The sequence below is a fragment of the Lissotriton helveticus genome, chromosome 9 (genome assembly GCF_964261635.1).
Source record: "Lissotriton helveticus chromosome 9, aLisHel1.1, whole genome shotgun sequence".
In the NCBI taxonomy this organism is placed as follows: Eukaryota; Metazoa; Chordata; class Amphibia; order Caudata; family Salamandridae; genus Lissotriton; species Lissotriton helveticus.
In genome coordinates, this window is record NC_136070.1 from 329341260 (window position 1) to 329359964 (window position 18705).

Below are 18705 nucleotides of genomic sequence, written 5' to 3' on the forward strand. Positions count from 1 at the left end.
TCATCCTCGACAGCCAACTAAAACGACAAGTCAACGCAGTCGCCTCCTCTTGCTTCCACACACTTCACATGCTCCGCAGAATCTTCAGATAGATCCCAACCAACACCAGAAAGACTGTCACTCAGGCCCTCATCACCAGCCACCTCGACTAAGCAATGCCCTCTACGCCGGAATCTCTACCCTGCTCAGAAGACTTCAGACAGTACAGAACGATGCGGCCAGACTCATCATGGTTCTCCCCAAACGAAAGCACATCACCCCCCCCACCACCTGAAAGATATCCACTGGCTCCCCATTTGGAAGAGATGCCAGTTCAAGATCCTCATGCATGCCTACAAAGCCCTCTAAGAACTAGGACCTGCCTACATCAACCATCGACTGAACTGCCACTAGCACCTTCGCTCCTCCTCACTCGGCCTCACACACACTCCCTGCATCAGTTGCAGCCGCAGCGATGGCTGCTCCTTTTCCTACATCGCTGCCAAGACATTGAAAAACCTTCCCCTCCAACTCCACAAAGCCTCTTTGCTGGCAGACTTCAGAAAGAGTCTCAAGACCTGGCTCTTCGACTGAGAAACAGTGCTTAGATCCACCAAGGTGAATGTGCTGCACTTTACAAATGGCTGATTGATTGCATCTGAAAAAAAAGCTAATTAATTGCATTTTTCTTGGTGGCAAATCTTTTTGCTACTTTGTTATGTTAAATTTAGCTGCCTAAGAGTTGAGAAAACAGCAGCTGTCCTAATATCAGTTTTCTATTTCCTATTAGATTGTTACGACTATGATTTAAGAATGAGAGATTAAGCTATTCTCTCTTGCTTCTCCAAGGAGCATAAGGCCAGATGTATCAAGATAATTATTTGCGATTCCCTAATTGCGAATAACAAGGATTCGCAATTAGAGAATCGCAGAATGCCATGTATGAAGGTGTATAGTACACCTTTTGCGATTCATAGGGGGTCGTAAATGACCTACCGCATGAATATTAATGAGGTAGGTCACAATTTGCAAACCCCTAGGAATCGCACAAATCACAGGGATGGTGGCCTGCTGAGATCAGCAGACCACCATGTCTGTGAATGCTTTTAAGTAAAGCAATTTTCTTTTTTGTAAAGAAGTCCGTTTTCCTTAAACTAACGAGATGCTTTACAAAACTAAAAATGAAAAGTTTTCTTTTCATTTTTAAAGAGCAGGCAGTGGTCCGTGGGATCATTGCCTGCTCTTAAAAATGGATTTACAAACATTCACAAAGGGGATGCTATCTGGTATTAGGAAGGGACGCCCTAAACACTCCCTTCCTAATACCGAATCGCAAACCCATTTTGCGATTCGGTAACAGGTTACCAAATCGCCAAATTAGGTTTGCTGCATCGGAAAAGCAATTTTTGCATTTGCAAACGGGAAGATTCTGTGAATCTGCCCGTTTGCGACTGCCAAAATGCTTGATACATCTGCCACATAGTTTCTTAACTCCAGGATCAAGAATTTCTCCTGTGTTTTACAAGCTCATAATCAGATTCTTTTTTTCTGGGCCATGATAGCCCTCAAGCACCTGGTGCAATCTCAAAGTACTAAATCTGGTTCTGGAGACATTCTTAAGCATAATGCTGTAATGGCTCCTGACATGGTTTCAATATATTTTCCAGTTTTGTGATGTCCTATAACAATTATGAATTTTTGTTTAGGCAGTTGGTATTCCTGTTAGTCACATCAAAGGAATACTGAGGTGGACTGACCAAGCGAGTGCAATAGGCTTTTCAAAGAAGCACAGTAGTGTTTGAGCCAAATCATGTATAAAACGTGACGTTTGCAATGGTTGAGTATAGTGTTATGTATTATTATACTAGTATATATATTATATATCACGAGCAAATAATTTCTGGGAAATTATTTGCTAATGATAGAGTTGGATTATCACAATTAATATTTAAATATCAGCAATGGATATTGATATTTGGCCTGTTCTTGCTCCAATGCTATGCAAATAGCTTTAGGGAGTCAGAAGGCGAGTAACGTTTGCAGCTTTTAGTGTGGGGCTTAGTTTTAATTTAAATCGCTTCTAATGACTTGTGTTGGTTTTTGAACATCTTTTAAAGTGTGTTTCAAAATAATGTATTTAAAAGGATGTTTCAAAATAACGTATAAACCACTGCCTCGTTTATTCGTTCATTGTGAAAATTAAAAAAAAAAATGTTGTGGACTGGTGTCAGTAAATGATAGGATCACTGTCATTCTTTAGCCATGCCTCAGTGAAGCAAGGAACTAGTGGTATTACTTCTCTTTATATTAACAAGCATTTACAATGCAATGGTCTCGGAATCATTAAAGGTAGAGCTATTGGCATTGCTCATCACATTTCTTTTTTTTTTTTTAAATCATCAATGGCATTGTCATTTAGATTGCCAATAGCTTAATATTTAAATAAATGGCATTGGCATTTACAATGCCAATAGCTACACCCTACACAGAGCCACCCTCACACAGACACACTCAACAGCACTCTGCACTCTACAGCACACAGCACTCTACAGCACACAGCACTCTGCGATCGACGGCACACAGCACTATGCGCTCGACAGCACACAGCACTCGACAGCACACAGCACTCTGCACTCAACATCACACAGCCCTCAAAAGCACTCTGCACTCAACATCACTCTGCACTCAACATCACTCTGCACTCAACATCACTCTGCACACAGCACTCTACAGCACACAGCACTCTACAGCACACAGCATTCTACAGCACACAGCACTCTACAGCACTCTGCACTCTACAGCACTCTACACTCTACAGAACACTGCACTCTACAGCACACTGCACTCTACAGCACACTGCACTCTACAGCACACAGCACTCTACAGCACACAGCACTCTACAGCACACAGCACTCTACAGCACACAGCACTCTACAGCACTCTTCACTCTACAGCACACTGCACTCTACAGCACACAGCACTCTACAGCACACAGCACTCTACAGCACACAGATAGCTAAACCCTACACAGAGCCACCCTCACACAGACACACTCAACAGCACTCTGCACTCAAAAGCACACAGCACTCTGATGTACTGGCGCAGTAAAATAATGCAAACTGCTTTCTGTAGCAAGAAGTGAGTAGTGCAGGTTGTGACATTTCAAAAAGAATAAAGATAGGTCAGAGATAATCTAGGGGTAGCCTTAATTGGAGGAAGGTCTGCGCAAAAAGAGTATGTAGTGGGATACAGAGACTTAATATGTCTAAAATGGAGAACAGAAGAGACATACAATATTTTCAAGGCATATATACAGTGAAAGGAGTGATCATGCGCTAATAGGAGGGAATTCTATAAAAAGAGGTCAATAGATAAGAATTTTAGGTGGGTGAGGTAGGCAGGGTGGAGCTTAGGGGTGAAACAGGAATTCTGCATAGCAGCGGATGCACATGCAAATACTCTAGCACCATTGGGGATGGAAAATTCAAATGTAATAGGAAGGACTGGGACATGCACAGAGGAGTATTTATAGGAGGTAAGGGAACTGAAAAATGATCTCATTCTGGGGCTTCCAGCTTGGCACTTCATCTATGTTAGTATGCAAATAATATGTGCAGATTTATAGGATCTACTGCAAGTACCTGTCGATTCGTTATTTACATATCTCTTCTTAAAGCTTTACTCTGTCATTCTTGGAAAATAGCGTGCTGAATAAGGACTTTTTCAAGGAAGAAACGGGAGGGGACGTTTGTGCTGTGCAGGGTTGCTTAGCCAACCACAGTTTACCTAGTCCTGGCGACGCTGCTGTGCACTCGCCGTCATCCATGTTGTTGTAAATCTGGACCACCTGGTTTGCGAAAAAGGCCCCGGATATCTTGCCCTGGATCCAGCTAGCCAGAGCGGACATCTCAGTGAAGACAGTCGGGCTGGAGGGGTTCATGCAGGCTGTGGCGAGGAAGTTGTTGACACCTGCCAGGAACCAGGTCCCATTTTCACTGCACGCAAGGGGGCTCCCGATGTCACCCTGTGAACGCAGATTGGGGAAGGGGGCACGTCTGTTAGTGAGGACACATGGACCGTAGACTGTAAGCACTTAGAGACGTCACATATTATGTTTAATACCATTGATGCCACGGTGTTGTGGACAAACAAGTGAAAACTGTACATAATATAAACAAGTAAAAAAAACACGCACGCAAAATAAAATATCAATGAACATTCACACGCCACATGGCGTCCTGTGCATCTTTATCAAGGAGCTCCAAGTCAAAATTTAGAGAAAGCGGTGGTATGCAAGTTTTTTTTCAAAGAGCTGCCAGCCTTAATTATCCAAACGGTTAGTTCTCTACTTTTATTGAGGGTTTCAAAGTCCAACATTATGCATTCCGACATGAAGTATAGGTAAACCAAGAGTGAAGAAATGCTATGGTGGGACCCGAACACCACAGCTTAAAAGACACATAAACACAGAAGAGTAACGAAAAGTCATCTTGTAGAGGATACAGCGAGAGAAAAAGTTCACCCAAAGAATTGGACCACACAGTAGCTGCCAGCAACGTTCGATCACTCTGGCCTGCCCAAACTAACCTCCCGCACCTACTCCAGAGGTGGCATCTTCTGACCGGGCAGACACGGGTACCAGCCGGAGAGATGGGCGCCTGAAGAGGCGAGCCAGGGGTTTAAAGGACAGCAGTGACGCGCACCCCAGCGGCACCTCGACAAGGAGTGCCTCGCGCTTTCACAACGGGGAAATAATGTCCGCTTAGCCAAGGAGCGAACAGATCGCCTGTCTTCTCGTAGAGAGGGAGGCGGGGACAGAGCAGCGCCCGCTCGGTGGCCCGGCTCTCACGGCTCCCCACGGCCCGTCTCGCTTCCCAGCAGCCCGGGCTCTCAGCCCTGGCGACCTCATCAGCAGGAGGGGGCGGGAAAAAGACACGGACAGCGGGAGGGGGCGGGAAACATACACGGACAGCGGGGCAGAAGGCAAGACAAGAAAAGCACGAGTGCAATCAGGGGGAAGAAGGCAAGAGGACAGCGAGGAACGGCTCACCTTCACAGCGGGTGAAAACAAAATGGCGGCCGCAAGCTTCTGATTTTTTCGGAATCGGGGGCGTGGTTTTGAGGTTCTGAGTGACAGACAACGTCACTGTCTAAAGAACAGCAAAACGTACGCCCCCAAATCCGAAAAAGACGGGGCTAAATCGGAGTGACGCATCTCTCCTCCAATGGCTGGCCTCCGTTTAGGAAGCCAGCCAATGGAGGAGAGACGGGGCAGGGAGGCGGGTTCTACAGCGCTACTAAGAGACATAAAATCTCCGACCACAGACTGCGCAAGCGCAGCCTTTAGGTCCTCGACCTAAAAACAGGCAACCTGAGTGGCCACTGGTGCTTCATGCTTGAGGATGGACACTAATGGGTTTGCCTTGTGGCATTCACTGAATGCATCGGCTCAGCTGCCACAGTGCACCTGTTCTTAAATGTCCATGAGTTTGCCTATGCATATTGTAAAGAAGAACAACTAGACCGCTACCTGCCAATATGGCGTCTTTGGTGGCACCTTGCAGTCTTTTGAGGTTCCTTTATCTATTTGGCTGAAAAAAAAGGAAGGTTGGGGATGGGCTTAAAAGACAGGAATGTTTTTAGGTGAAAAACCTGGGAACATTGCTAGGTTCCTATGAATTGACCCAGACTCTTTTGCATGGGGGGCAAGACTCCTATTGAACTGCAGAGCAACCCTTACCTCTTTCTTATTTCATTTGTATCACAGAGATGTTTTACAGACAACTTTATGTAGGAGCCCTTTCTTCATTTATACAATATTTTTACAGGGCCTTTCATGGAGCACCTAGCTCCCGCCAATCCTGTCAATTTGCAGAACAAAAGAGGTGGCTAGCAACAGGTCAACTCCCACGAAATCAGACCATACCAAAAACAGAGATGAGCTCTGAGATACACATCTACATCTTCCAGACTTGGATAAAAACTGACTATAAACACCAAGTTAATGTTCAGGGTGATTTCCCTGAATGGTGTCTGTGCACTGCTCAGCAGCATAGAGTAGAAAGGCTTACCACGTTCCAGGACTGGTATCCTTGACACCCAAATTGTGAACATGCCTTCAGCCCTATGGCCTGCTACTAGAAGTGCTGCTTGGAAGAACCATGAATGGAGGTTGCCTGCTGAAGTGTGATGGGCGCACTAGTGCAATCTACTGTGTATGAAGGACTGGATTCTACATCAGCCACCTCTGTGTGAAGTCAAATTGAAGTTTTCAACCTACCAAGAACCTATGCAAGATCCCTTTGTCCCTTAACCCTTGTGCGTCCCTGAATATTCCTACTAGGGCCTAGTGCATGCTCTGTCCTCCCTTCTGGCCTTATCCTGTATCAAAGGAGTACTGTGGAAAAATAAATTAGGGAAAGTGCAGCACGATCTGCCAGGCCCCTCTGAACAGGAACACAAGAAATCCCTGACCGGTTTCAACTTTTTTAGGCCTAATCAGGGAGGCATTGAAGAGTGGGCACAGAACCCTCATTTGAGCATGCCAGTTGCATTTAATGCGTTGCAGAAGGAAAACACAAAAGTGATTGGTGCAATCCTTACTGCTAAACTGCCGGGCCACCCCTGGTAAACAGCACCCCCGGTAGCCATGGCAAAGAACCACTAATCCTCACGGCCTGCATTTGAACCGCAGTAGCAGTGGAGTAAATATTGAGACTGTGCACGACCGTTTGTACCTCCCTTGACACAGCCTTTTCTATATAAATAGTTCCTACCAATCTCTCCATGCACCCACTACCTCTTGGGCCCAGGTATCCTTTGGAAAGGGTACTTGTTTGTTCCTTTTGTCCTCCATCTGACTCCCGCTATGGTGGCACTTTGTGCCCTCCAGCACCTCCCATATTTTACAAAACCTGTTGTATGGGTTGGCTCTTTGCTTTTGTTTTTTGCAGTGTAATGCTTCGAAGGCTCCAGTCTTGGAGGTGGCCGCCCCATTCCCTTACCCTTTTTGTACCATTTCTGTGCTGCTAGGAGCTACTCACTCAAGAACTACTGCTCTCTCAGGCCCAGCTGGGAGGCACCTTGCAGTCAAATTCACAGGAGAGCAGGCGGTGCAGGTGCAAAGCTTCCAATGGTACAAACAATTCACTGTGCTGTGCTTGCATAAAGGAATGGAGCAACATTTGCATAGAATGGGTCTCCAAAACCAGAACGCACAGAGACGGATGTATGACATTACAACGCATGCTTTTACCCCGTATGCCTTTACAACGCGGTATTTACAACGAATACCTTTACAACGCATAGTGCTTTGGGGCGCTGGATAGTGAATAGTTTAATTCACTATTCCAACTCCAGTCCCCGTGGATAGTAGGGAAGGTGTTGGATAGTAAATTAAATCTATTCCCTATCCTAGAGCGCCCCCCAGCGCAATGCGTTGTAAAGATATTCGTTGTAAATACCGCGTTGTAAAGGCATTGCGTGGTAAAAGTTGCGTTGTAAAGGATGTTTCCCCACAGAGACATGTAAAGTAGAATCAGTTTCCCCAGGTTTATCCCGGTGATTATAGCTAAATTGAGTTCCAGGTGTACGCTGATTCCGAAGCTGATTTTAATGCCTAATGTTCCTAATGCTTGTGGGATGAAACACTGTATTATTATATCATTATTGCATGCACTTGATTTTCAATTGCATTCAGCTGTCTCAATTTAATAATGTAATTTCAAATTTCTTATTAGAATATGTTTTACGCTTCATTGTGCTATTACATAAATACATTACATTTTATCTTCTGGTGGTCAGCTTTCATCACGGTAAATTTGGGGTGTAAATTGCTTTTGTTACTGTATTATTGCATTTGTCAATACATAAATAAAAAGAATAGAATGATTATTTTGGTAAAGACAAAATATTTCTTGAGTAAAATTGGTTAATAACTGCTGTGTACACTGAGTTCTGATTATCTAGCCCACAGCACTTCCCTTTGTAAGCCTTGGACCGCTCTGCTTAGCTAAGGTATGGGCCAAGTGCTACAGGGGAGTACTTGTATTCAGTTTTATGTCCAGTATTAAAAAAGTCTTTGGACAGCACATGTAAAATGCTCCAGTTGTCAAGTTGGAGCCCAGCAAACCCTATTTTGCCCCATGACTCCCCCAGCCAGTTTATAATCACTCCCTTGTCAAATAGGTCACCTATCCTTAGGCAGCCTCATGCAGCCCAAGTGCTACAACTATTCCTATCTAAACACATCTTTAGTCCTCGTGCCCAGGCAGTGGGGCCATTGTGGAATCGTATCTGCCCAGCCCCTGTCTTATCCCGGCATCATGACACACTCTCAATGTGGCCCCAATGACCTGATATGGGCACATGTTGACATTTCCCAACAAATTTGAAAAATTGAGAATTGAGAAACAACTACTCTGATTCTGAGAGGTTAATCTTCAAGGCAGCAACAGAAATTGTTTCAGGTCGGTCATCAAAGCATCAATAGCGGGCCCGATTCATTACTGAGGGTAGTGTACCATAAGCAAATGCTGTGATTTTAAATACATCCTGGCCCACCTTGGTCCCTCTGGTTTTAGGATTAGCCTAAATTCTATGGGCCAGAGGTTCCAAGGAGAACACAAAATGGAGCTAGAAGAGAGGGCAACCCTGTCTGGCCCCTTTGAATTCCCACCACCTTTGATAGGTGTCTATTGACACCTTACCCTTGACCTGCGATACTGATATCTGGCGAAAACCTAGTTTAAGAATCTAAAGAGCTTGCCAAAACTACTCATCCTCAGTGTGTCTGTCTTTTTGGTGCCTAACGAAAGAAAGACTGCATCCCCATCCCTCTTTTTAGCTGTCTGCATGAGGTGAAAGGCCTTTTTGGTGTTGTCTCCCCATATTCTTTCCCTTAAAAGAACCCCTTTAGCCCATATGAACCAAACACAGAAAACATCCTTCCAGCCTATTTGGCAAACCCTTCACAAAGCTCTTCCCATCCAGATTAAGAAACAAGATAGGTCTATATGAGGCTCTGGGTGTGGAGTCCCTGCCAGCTTTGAGGATAAGAGGTATTGTCAATCATTCAATAAAGAGGTGACTTTCTAAGACTCCGTAAACCTGTTGAACTCTGCCATGAGGACTGGCAAAAGCTACACAGTAAAGGTCCCATAGAATGAACTGAGAACCAATCAGGCTCTAGGTCTTTACGATATCATGAGACTATTATTCACCTTTCAAACTACTTTGGTAATCTGCCCTTCAAGCGCTTCCCCATCCTCTGCCTCTGCTCTGGGGGAAACAACTGAGCTGAGATTTTCCTGATTATTTTATTCCTCAGTGAAACTCCCAGCATAGGAGACTGATAAAGCACATTTCTGCACTATGGCATTTGTCCCTCCTTTCTTCACTTATGCTACAGAGTTAGAGCTCAGTGTACTAGCCAAGAACCTTCTTATTTTGTTGACTGCTTCATTGTACTTCATCCTAAATTGAGTTACAATACAAATTTCCCTTTCTTCTTTCAAGTTCCTTATATGCCCCCCGAGCCAACACCTTTTGCCTGACTACTTGTGATTGGAGAAGTGTGGCTCACTGGTTAGAGGAGGCAGATCTGGAAGCAGAGGTCAGCCCGGGACCAGGGTTCAATTCCCAGCTCGGCGGGGTCTCGAGTCCTAAAATGTCCATGGACTCGACAATTCTCGCTCCGGTGCCTACTCAATTCACGGGTTCACACTCTGCGACTCTGGGCAATAGCTTGCTTAATCTCCACAACGGCCCCTCGCGGCGGGATGCCTGGCTTTCACCTTGTGGATACCCTGCCGGGGTTATCTCACAGGGGAATACCAGGACGGGTTCCCTAAGCAAGCGCTTAGAAACCGCTCGGTGATTTGCGCTATATAAATTCCTGTACGTTTACGTGTACGTGTCCAGACTGTACATCAGTCTGTTCTGCCCTGAGATTAGTTAGGGGACTGGCTATAGTAAACATGATATGCGCTGCCTCCGGGATAAAGTGACTATTTTCAAAGCATACCAAACCATTCTCCTCTCTACCTGTCCTCCGTCATTGGCCATGAGATATTCCCTTACCTGTATTTCGAGATTACCTACTACCACTTGATTGCTCATTAGTGAATACCATAACATAATGTGTATTTGTAATGTGCACATTCACACAGATGGATATCTTGGCACGGACTAACATGTTTATTATTACCCAACCCAATGTTACTCATTTTATCGACCTCCGAAGGATGAAAGGCTGGTTGGACCCTTCGGGATTTCAACCTGTGAGAATGAGGTCAAACACAGGTTCCTGCAGTGGACGCATTATTCCACCAGGGCAAACTTTCATTATCCCATGCCCCCTCTTTCCTCCTCTCATTTCAGTTTTGCAAAATGTAAACCGTGTTCTAAGAGAGCTAGTGGCCCCTGGTTTCTCTCCTTGATGCCCTATCAACACTTTATGAACAAGTAGTAGTCAAGTCATCCCTAGGGGAGGCCATCAGCTGAAGGGATAGTACACTATTTTAAAGGAGCGTCTTTGCCACTAAGCGTATGCCAACTCCACTACAGATATTGCCACAGTCCACCCAAATTGTTGCTGTAAACTATCCTGCTGAGATCCCATCACATGGTTGAGTTTGCCCCCAAATATCAGAGTATCAGTTGCAAAGTCAGTTATCATCTGAATGATATCCACATGAACCACTGCAGTCCCTGACTGATGCCAGAGATGTGTTCTCCCTTGGAAATTGGTGTTGATTACTATCCATCAACCTTCCTTATTCGTCAGGATGCCACTCTCCATGTCTTAAAAGCAATGGACTAGGAGGATTCCTACTCCTGCAATCTTCATAGAAGCTGAGGACATGAACTGTCTGGGGAGCAATGTAGGCCAACGCCTTCACTGGTTTGCATCCCGCAAATTCATCTCCTATAAAAAACTAACATGTGGCTTATGTGACTCACCTTATGCAGGACACTTCAATACTTTACCTGGTGATTCAAACCCATCACACAGTATGTGGTTACAATGAACGTGAATGATTTAACTAACAAGAGCAACTGAAGGGGTGTGAGAATGGGTGGACTCGTCCACAGATGTCTGCACCCATCGGTAGAAAGTGAAGCGATGTCTTCCCTGCAGTGGATCATCTCTGTTTTGTGAACAAACTGTCAATCCTGCAGTGGGACACCTCTGTTTATTGTGGTATTAACCATGGTGGGTCGCCAACCTTCAGTTTGTTTTTCTGCCTGTTCCATTACCAAGCACCTCACCTTATGTCCATGACCTAGGAAGGGATGTATGACACAATCATGCATGCTTTTACAAAACATGCCTTTACAACAGGGGCAATGCAACAAACGCTTTGTTACCACGCGTTCCATTACCACTCAAGTCATTACAATGAAGGGTACCGCTGGGCTTTGGAATAGTATATATTACTATTCCAACTCTTGGACGGTGCAACAGTAGGAAAGGTGTTGGATTTAAAATCCAACAACAAGTTCCCTGATGCAAGTCGTTGTAATGACTTGTGTGGTAATGGAACTTGTGGTAATTGAATGTGTGGTTACAATGCATTCGTTGTATTGCCTGCTTTGTAATGGTACTGCATAGTTCTGTCTGCGTAGTAAAGGCTTTTTCCCCCTAGGAAGAAGATATCCTCGTCAGCAAAACGTGTACAGGGGCTCCCATCATTCCTTTTTTTGGCATTCCTTCATTTAGGGTTCCTCTCTCTCCCTAAACCTGTAGCCTTGCAGCAATGACTCTGCAGAAAGTCACGGAAAGGGGAGGTATCTGACCTTGTGATGGAGGGTAAGGCTTCTCCAGGTGAGAGACCAATCAGAAAGGACACATCACTGCAAGGATGTGTTGGACCTTCCTCTTGCCTGAGGTCCAGCCAGGGAGGATGAGGGCTCCATGTTTCCTACATACGGCCAGAACGTCTACACTAAGGACGGTTGCAGGAGGTAGCAAGAACTCCATTCTTACTGCACTCCATTTCTCCCCACAGGTATTTGGGCACAGAGGGAAAGGTCAGGACTGCAGAGCTGGGGCTTCTTAGAAGGGGAAAGGGTTACCAGAAATATTCAGGACACCAGCCTTACTCTATTCAATTTCTCCCTACAGGCCAACAGGCTGGGGAGTATTACAGGAGATAACCTGGCACCTAGCCTCTATGTATATAGGGTACACAAAGATTGAGCTATTTGATCACAAGAGGATTAGGACATTTCTATTGCTAACCCTATAAGGAAATAGGGGCGACTGACTTTAGTATGTGTGTACTTTGTTGTGATTGAGAATACTTCTTATGCACCTCTTTCCCCGCCTCCTGCATGGTTTATGACAGTGGTGTTAGAAGTCTGATCCTATAGAACACCACTATGAAGACCCTTTCCCAGAAATTGGCGGAAGGTCATCGCCAGTGTTGCAAGCTCCACAGTTATATCAACAACAAGCTCGGGAAGACAGGCAAAGCTTGCAACAAGTTATACAGGTGCACAGGAACTGCCATCCCTGGAGCATGATAAAAGTCAAGTAGCTATGACACAATTGACAGTTGCCTTCTGGGGTACTCCCCATTATGGGAGCATCGGTCCTGCAAAAAATAAACCCCAGGAGATGGCCTTACTCATTTTTTCACTGTACTTGAGAGGGTGGATAGGAACTCAACATGGTCTGAGGACAGATATGGCCCTTCGATTGACCCTCCTATGACTAGTGAAATGAATACACATCATACAGCCAACCCAGAAGGGACTAGTGACTACAATGAAATCAAGAAGGTGGTGGTCCTGGAAAGACTAGGATATGGCAAGGAAATGTACTAAAAACAGTTTCACTCCTTGCGTTTGAAAGATAATGAATCGCCAGCTTTTTTTCTTTACTGAAGATCTTGCGGATAATGAGGAAAACATGTATAGCACGGTTAATAAAAAAACATTTACATTGCAATATAAATATACGATTGATTACAATCGTTGTAATATTACCAATTGCAAAGGTAGCCCATAAAGCTCTCATTCATGTACTTAAAATCAGCTCAGTGTATCAAAAAATTAAAACCAAAGTGCCATGTGCTTATGTTAACCTGTTGATTATCATTTGTGCGACATACAGTGAATTAGAATACTATGGAGATGCCACTTGCACAGTTGCAAAATACGTCATATGTAAACAAGAAATATATTTTGTATATTACAATGGTGTACCAATGGCAGTCCAGGTACTAATCATTAAAAATGGACATTTTCCAGGGTGAAAAAAATCAATGATACAATAAACTTTTGGGTGTGAATCGGGCCAGGTTTCTTTTCTGCAGCTCTGTTATTGCTAGGACCAAATATTTTAGTAGTTGACATATTAACTGTTGATAAATGACCAGCATACAGTCATCCATTGCTTCCTTAATTGATCTTGCACCCAGGTAATTAAAATACAGACTTAGAAACTTTCTTCATAGAGGCAGTAGGTGCACACAAATACAAACAGCATGTACCAGTTTACGTGCACACCTTTACAACATTTGCATGAGACATCGATCTTCCCAGATATTAAAGTTCTAAGTGCTAATGGCACAAACTTCAGTCTAATGCATTTAGCTCTTGCGACATCTTTCATGTTGAGAGCAAGGTAAGGCTGGAGGAAAGGCGAGGGGTAGATTGATACGAGAAACTGCACCCTTGGCCATTGGCTCAGAGCCTCAATACTCTTCCCATGTGAGTACTCTTTATCCAACAAATTTACTTGTGTTTTGATGTTAAAGTATTCAATATTGTTGGCCTAGTATTACTTCAGGTGGAATTCTCTTAGAATGTTATCAAGGTTAGGAATGCCATTATCAGTATGTATTTTAACATTCTCATCCAACTCTTTTCGGATCGAATTTCTTAATGAATCTCTAGACCCCTCTCAGTCTAATACAACATTTGATGAATTGTAGGTCTGCTACACTTAATAATAAATAATAATAAAACCATTTTTAAAGCGCCTGGTTACACCTATGACGGTGTGTCCCCGCGCTGAAATGCTACTACTCCCTGAAGAAGCTGAAACCAGGTCAAACTAAAATCCTAGAATGTACCAAGATACTTAATTACTTGGGAAAAAGATAAGTTTTTAAATTTTGTCTGAATCTTATTTCGGAGGGCTCCATCCGAAGATTCAAGGGGAGGCTATTCCAGTGTTTACTAGCCAAGAAGCGGAAGGAGCTACCTCCCATTCTGGTCTTGCGAACACGGGGGAGTTGGAATAACATCACTCCGGCAGATCTAAGGTTTCGAATGGGGCGATGGATGGTGAGGAGTCTTTGCAGATAGTTTGGGCCTTTTCCCTGGGCAATACGATGAACAATACATAGTGCCTTAAACTTGATGCGCTCCACAATAGGGAGCCAATGAAGTTTACGCAATGCCGTCTTACCAGATGCCCTGCGTGGAAGATTAAGTACCAGGCGGGCAGCGGCATTTTGGACACACTGTAATTGTTGAATGCCTTTTTTGCTCAGGCCCAGGAGAAGGGCATTGCCATAGTCTAGATGTGGCGTGACTAGGGCATGAATAAGTTTCTTCCTGGCACCAAAGGGGAGCAGGTCGAGAACTTTGCGGAGAGTTTTCAATATTCCAAAGCATTTTCCAGTGATTTTGCTAATCTGTTGCTTAAAGGAAAGCTCCGCATCAATCATAATCCCCAAATTTCTAACAACTTCTGCTGAGCGGGGGATTGGCCCTAATTCCGTCGGCCACCAGTCCTGCGACCAGGTGGAGGGGGACTTACCGACCACCAACAGCTCGGTTTTATCGCCATTTAGGCGAAGGCAGTTGCTGTTCATCCACTCCGCCACAGCCCGCATACAGTTGGAAAAGTTGATGGCTTCCTCTGGCTGGTTGTTGGCAAGTTGAATTATTAATTGGGTATCGTCAGCGTATGTGACGATATCCACACCATAGGCTTCCACGATATGTGCCAAAGGCTCCATATAAATATTGAACATCGTGGGGCTCAGACTTGAGCCTTGTGGAACCCCATGTCTCAACTTGCGAGGAGATGATTTATAGGGAGGGCAATGCACCTGAAAACTCCTGTTTTCCAAAAAAGATTTTATCCACTCCAGGGCTGGACCCTCTATTCCCATGTCGGAGAGGCGCGACAGCAGCGTTGAGTGCAGCACGGTGTCAAATGCTGCACTAAGGTCTAATAACACCAACGCTGCTGTCTGCCCTCCATCAACAAGTTGTCTCAAGCGTTCTGTGGAAAAGAGGGCCGCGGATTCGGTTGAATATCCTGCTCTGAACCCTGACTGAGTTGAGTGGAGACAAGAGTTCTCTTCAATAAATTTCATAAGTTGCTTGTTCACGACCTTCTCCACAACTTTCCCACAAAAGGGGAGAAGAGAGATAGGACGGAGGTTTTGCAGTTGGGAGATATGAATATTCGCTTTCTTTTTCAGGGGTATAACCTGTGCGGTTTTCCAAGCATCCAGCACATGGCACTCCTGAAAAGAGAGAGCGATAAGCTGTTCAATCTGCTCAATCATGCCATCAAAAGCTCCCATACAGCGATTAGGGGAGATTACATCAAGAGGGGATCCAGAATGGATTCCTCTCATAATGGGAAGCAGATCTGACCTCTTAGGGACTGAGAAGCTTGTTAACTGGGGCTTGGTAGCGGAAACATTTCTCACTATTGAGTGATGATCATGTGTGCTGTCTGTGAAAGTGGCATGTATTAAGTCTACTTTTTTCACAAAAAAGTCTGCAATCTCATCACATAACTCGTTAGAGTATGTGTCTCGAGCCTCGAGTCTGGTGGGGACCGTGAGCTCTTTATATATTGAAAAGAGTTCCTTAGTGGGGTTTTTTGCGGATTCAATGCGTTCTTTGAAATGCACACCTTTAGCTGCTCTTATTAGTTTATGGTAAATTTTTAATTCCTTTTTATATTTTAGCTTGTCCTCTGGATCATAATTTTTTCTCCAGCCCCGTTCAGTATTTTTGCATTTGGCTTTAGCTTCTTTAAGTTCTTTGGAGAACCATGGAGCCGTTTGAGTCTTTCTGACAGGGGGTTTAAGTGTCCATGGTGCTACTGTGTCCAGAGCCCTGGACATCCATTTTTCATAGCCATCCCATGCCTTGAGCAGAGTGTCGTTGGGGGGAGGAGGTTCTCTACATAGGGCAGATTTAAACTTTTCCTCTGTAAAGTTCTTCCAGTCTCTGCGTTTCAAGGGTCTAGAATTGGGCATTTTAGAATTAGTCGCACTGCATTCCTGTAGAACATTTTCCACCTCAAAGGGAATGACAAAATGATCGGACCATGTAATTTGCAGCGGAGTGGTGACTTTAATACCCTCCCAGTTGGCAAAAACAGGGTCAAGAAGATGGCCAAGTTGGTGAGAAGGAGATATAGATTGCAGTGTTAGTGATAATGATTTCAAAGCATCTACCACGGCCTGTGTCTCCCTACATTTGAGATCTTCAAAATGAAAATTGAGGTCTCCCAGAATAAGAAATTTCTTATGTCGGAGCGCATGTTGCGTTATTAGTTCTGTCAGCTGAGTGGCAAATTGTGAGGACTTACCAGGGGGCCTATACACCAGAAGTCCATTGATATTACTTTTGGGACTAGTTTTTATCGCAAAAAACCCACCCTCACTGTTAGGCAGTGTAGCCTTGTCTAAGGTACAGTGTAGGTCGCTCTTGTGAATTATAGCCAATCCTCCTCCCTTCTGCTTTTCTCTATCAATTCTAAGCAGGCTATATCCTACCGGGACCGCCTCCAAGGTTTCTGGAGTCGAGGCTGTATCAAGCCACGTTTCTGTTAAAAAGAGTACATCGAGGTCACCGTCTAACACAAGATCATGTATCTCTAATCTGTGTTTTTTGAGGGATCTACAATTAAGTAATGTCATTTTCAAAATCGTCCCTTTTAACTCACCATTCTTTCCCCCCCTAATAGTGAAATGGCAGGTCGCACAGTACAACGTGGGAGAGTCTACTGACATAGTATGGCGGCAACTCTCTTTAACATTGGGGCGTATGGCAAGCATATCCTTAGTAGAGTACCTAATATGTGTCATACTGTTTATGGCATTCTGGGTGGAATGGGCAGGGGTTCTGGCCCCGTGCCCCGGTCTGCCGCGGACGGGCGCAGACGGGCTTGCCTTTGGCGCGCCTTTGGCGCGCCGCCGGCGCGCCCGCTGCGCCCGCCCGCTGCGCGAACGGGAAGACGTCATCCTTATATCCAGTCGGAGGAGGTGAGGAGCGTCCTAACAACTGGACCGCTACCCTCTTCCTTCCTTCCTCCCCAAGATGGCGACCTTTCTAACCTGCCGGCGTCAGCCCCAAAATCGGCTGCACCGGTCAGGCAATGTCCTCGAGGGGCCTCGGAGCAACGTTAGTCTTGCCACGAGGAATTAATCTTTGTCAGCAGGTAAAAACGAGCTATTTAAAATATTTTACAAGGTTTTAAAATATTTCTGCAAACAATTCTATTCTGTTCAGTAAATGTCAGAAATGCAAGGGATAGCAAGGAGAGCCCCCGGCTTTTCGCCTCAGGGGTGAGTAATAGTAAATCTGTGGTTTGGCGGGAGGGCGAGATTTAAATACCTTTTCACTCGGGGAGCGTCCAACAACTGGACCGCTACCCTCTTCCTTCCTTCCTCCCCAAGATGGCGACCTTTCTAACCTGCCGGCGTCAGCCCCAAAATCGGCTGCACCGGTCAGGCAATGTCCTCGAGGGGCCTCGGAGCAACGTTAGTCTTGCCACGAGGAATTAATCTTTGTCAGCAGGTAAAAACGAGCTATTTAAAATATTTTACAAGGTTTTAAAATATTTCTGCAAACAATTCTATTCTGTTCAGTAAATGTCAGAAATGCAAGGGATAGCAAGGAGAGCCCCCGGCTTTTCGCCTCAGGGGTGAGTAATAGTAAATCCCACTTGGTAAATTAACCATGCCAAACTCCTGTCTGTTCTAACTCACTGGTGCACTCCTGGTTAATCCAAACACAGAACCTGATTTTGGTGTCCCAAGGTTGTCATGTAGCTTATAGCCCCAATTTGGAGTCCTGTAGAGTATTGTTGGTATTAGCTTTGCTCTAAAATCTTCCAATATGCAAGTCCCAGTGAACTGATTTCTAAATGTTAGACTGGCGTCTAGCCACACTCCCAAACAGAGATAGGAATCAGTAGTAGATATCATTTGACCTTCAATCTTCTATTCATAATTGGTCTTAGTGAATCCAAATTTAAGAATCTTTGTTTTTGACAGATATTTTTTTTTTAAATTGTCTTGATTATACTTCTGAAGAGCATTTAAGCCCCTCTGCAGGCCGGTTGCATTCTGATCCAATAATGCTGATAAATCGCTGAACACCACTGAGGTCCCCAAAGAAGACGTAATAAATGGAGTGGTGAAAGAACACTTTCTGGATGTGGTCCCTCTGCTCATGCAGAGATGGGTACAAAAGGGGGTGGTGATGGACGGAACATCTGAACCAATCAAACACTCACACCCAGTCAAAAGATCTGGGTTTGATCCATCACCGTTCTTTAGCCCACTCTGCCACCCCAGTTCAGACATGGCTATATGCAAATCAGTCTGACCCTGTGCCTCATGGGAACAGTTCAGCCCGAACTGCCAAGCCATGCCTTCCCTGGACCGGAAACAAGCTTCCGAGGACCGGTTTCTGGCATTACAGCCGTCTTCAGCCCGGCATGCTTGAATCCAT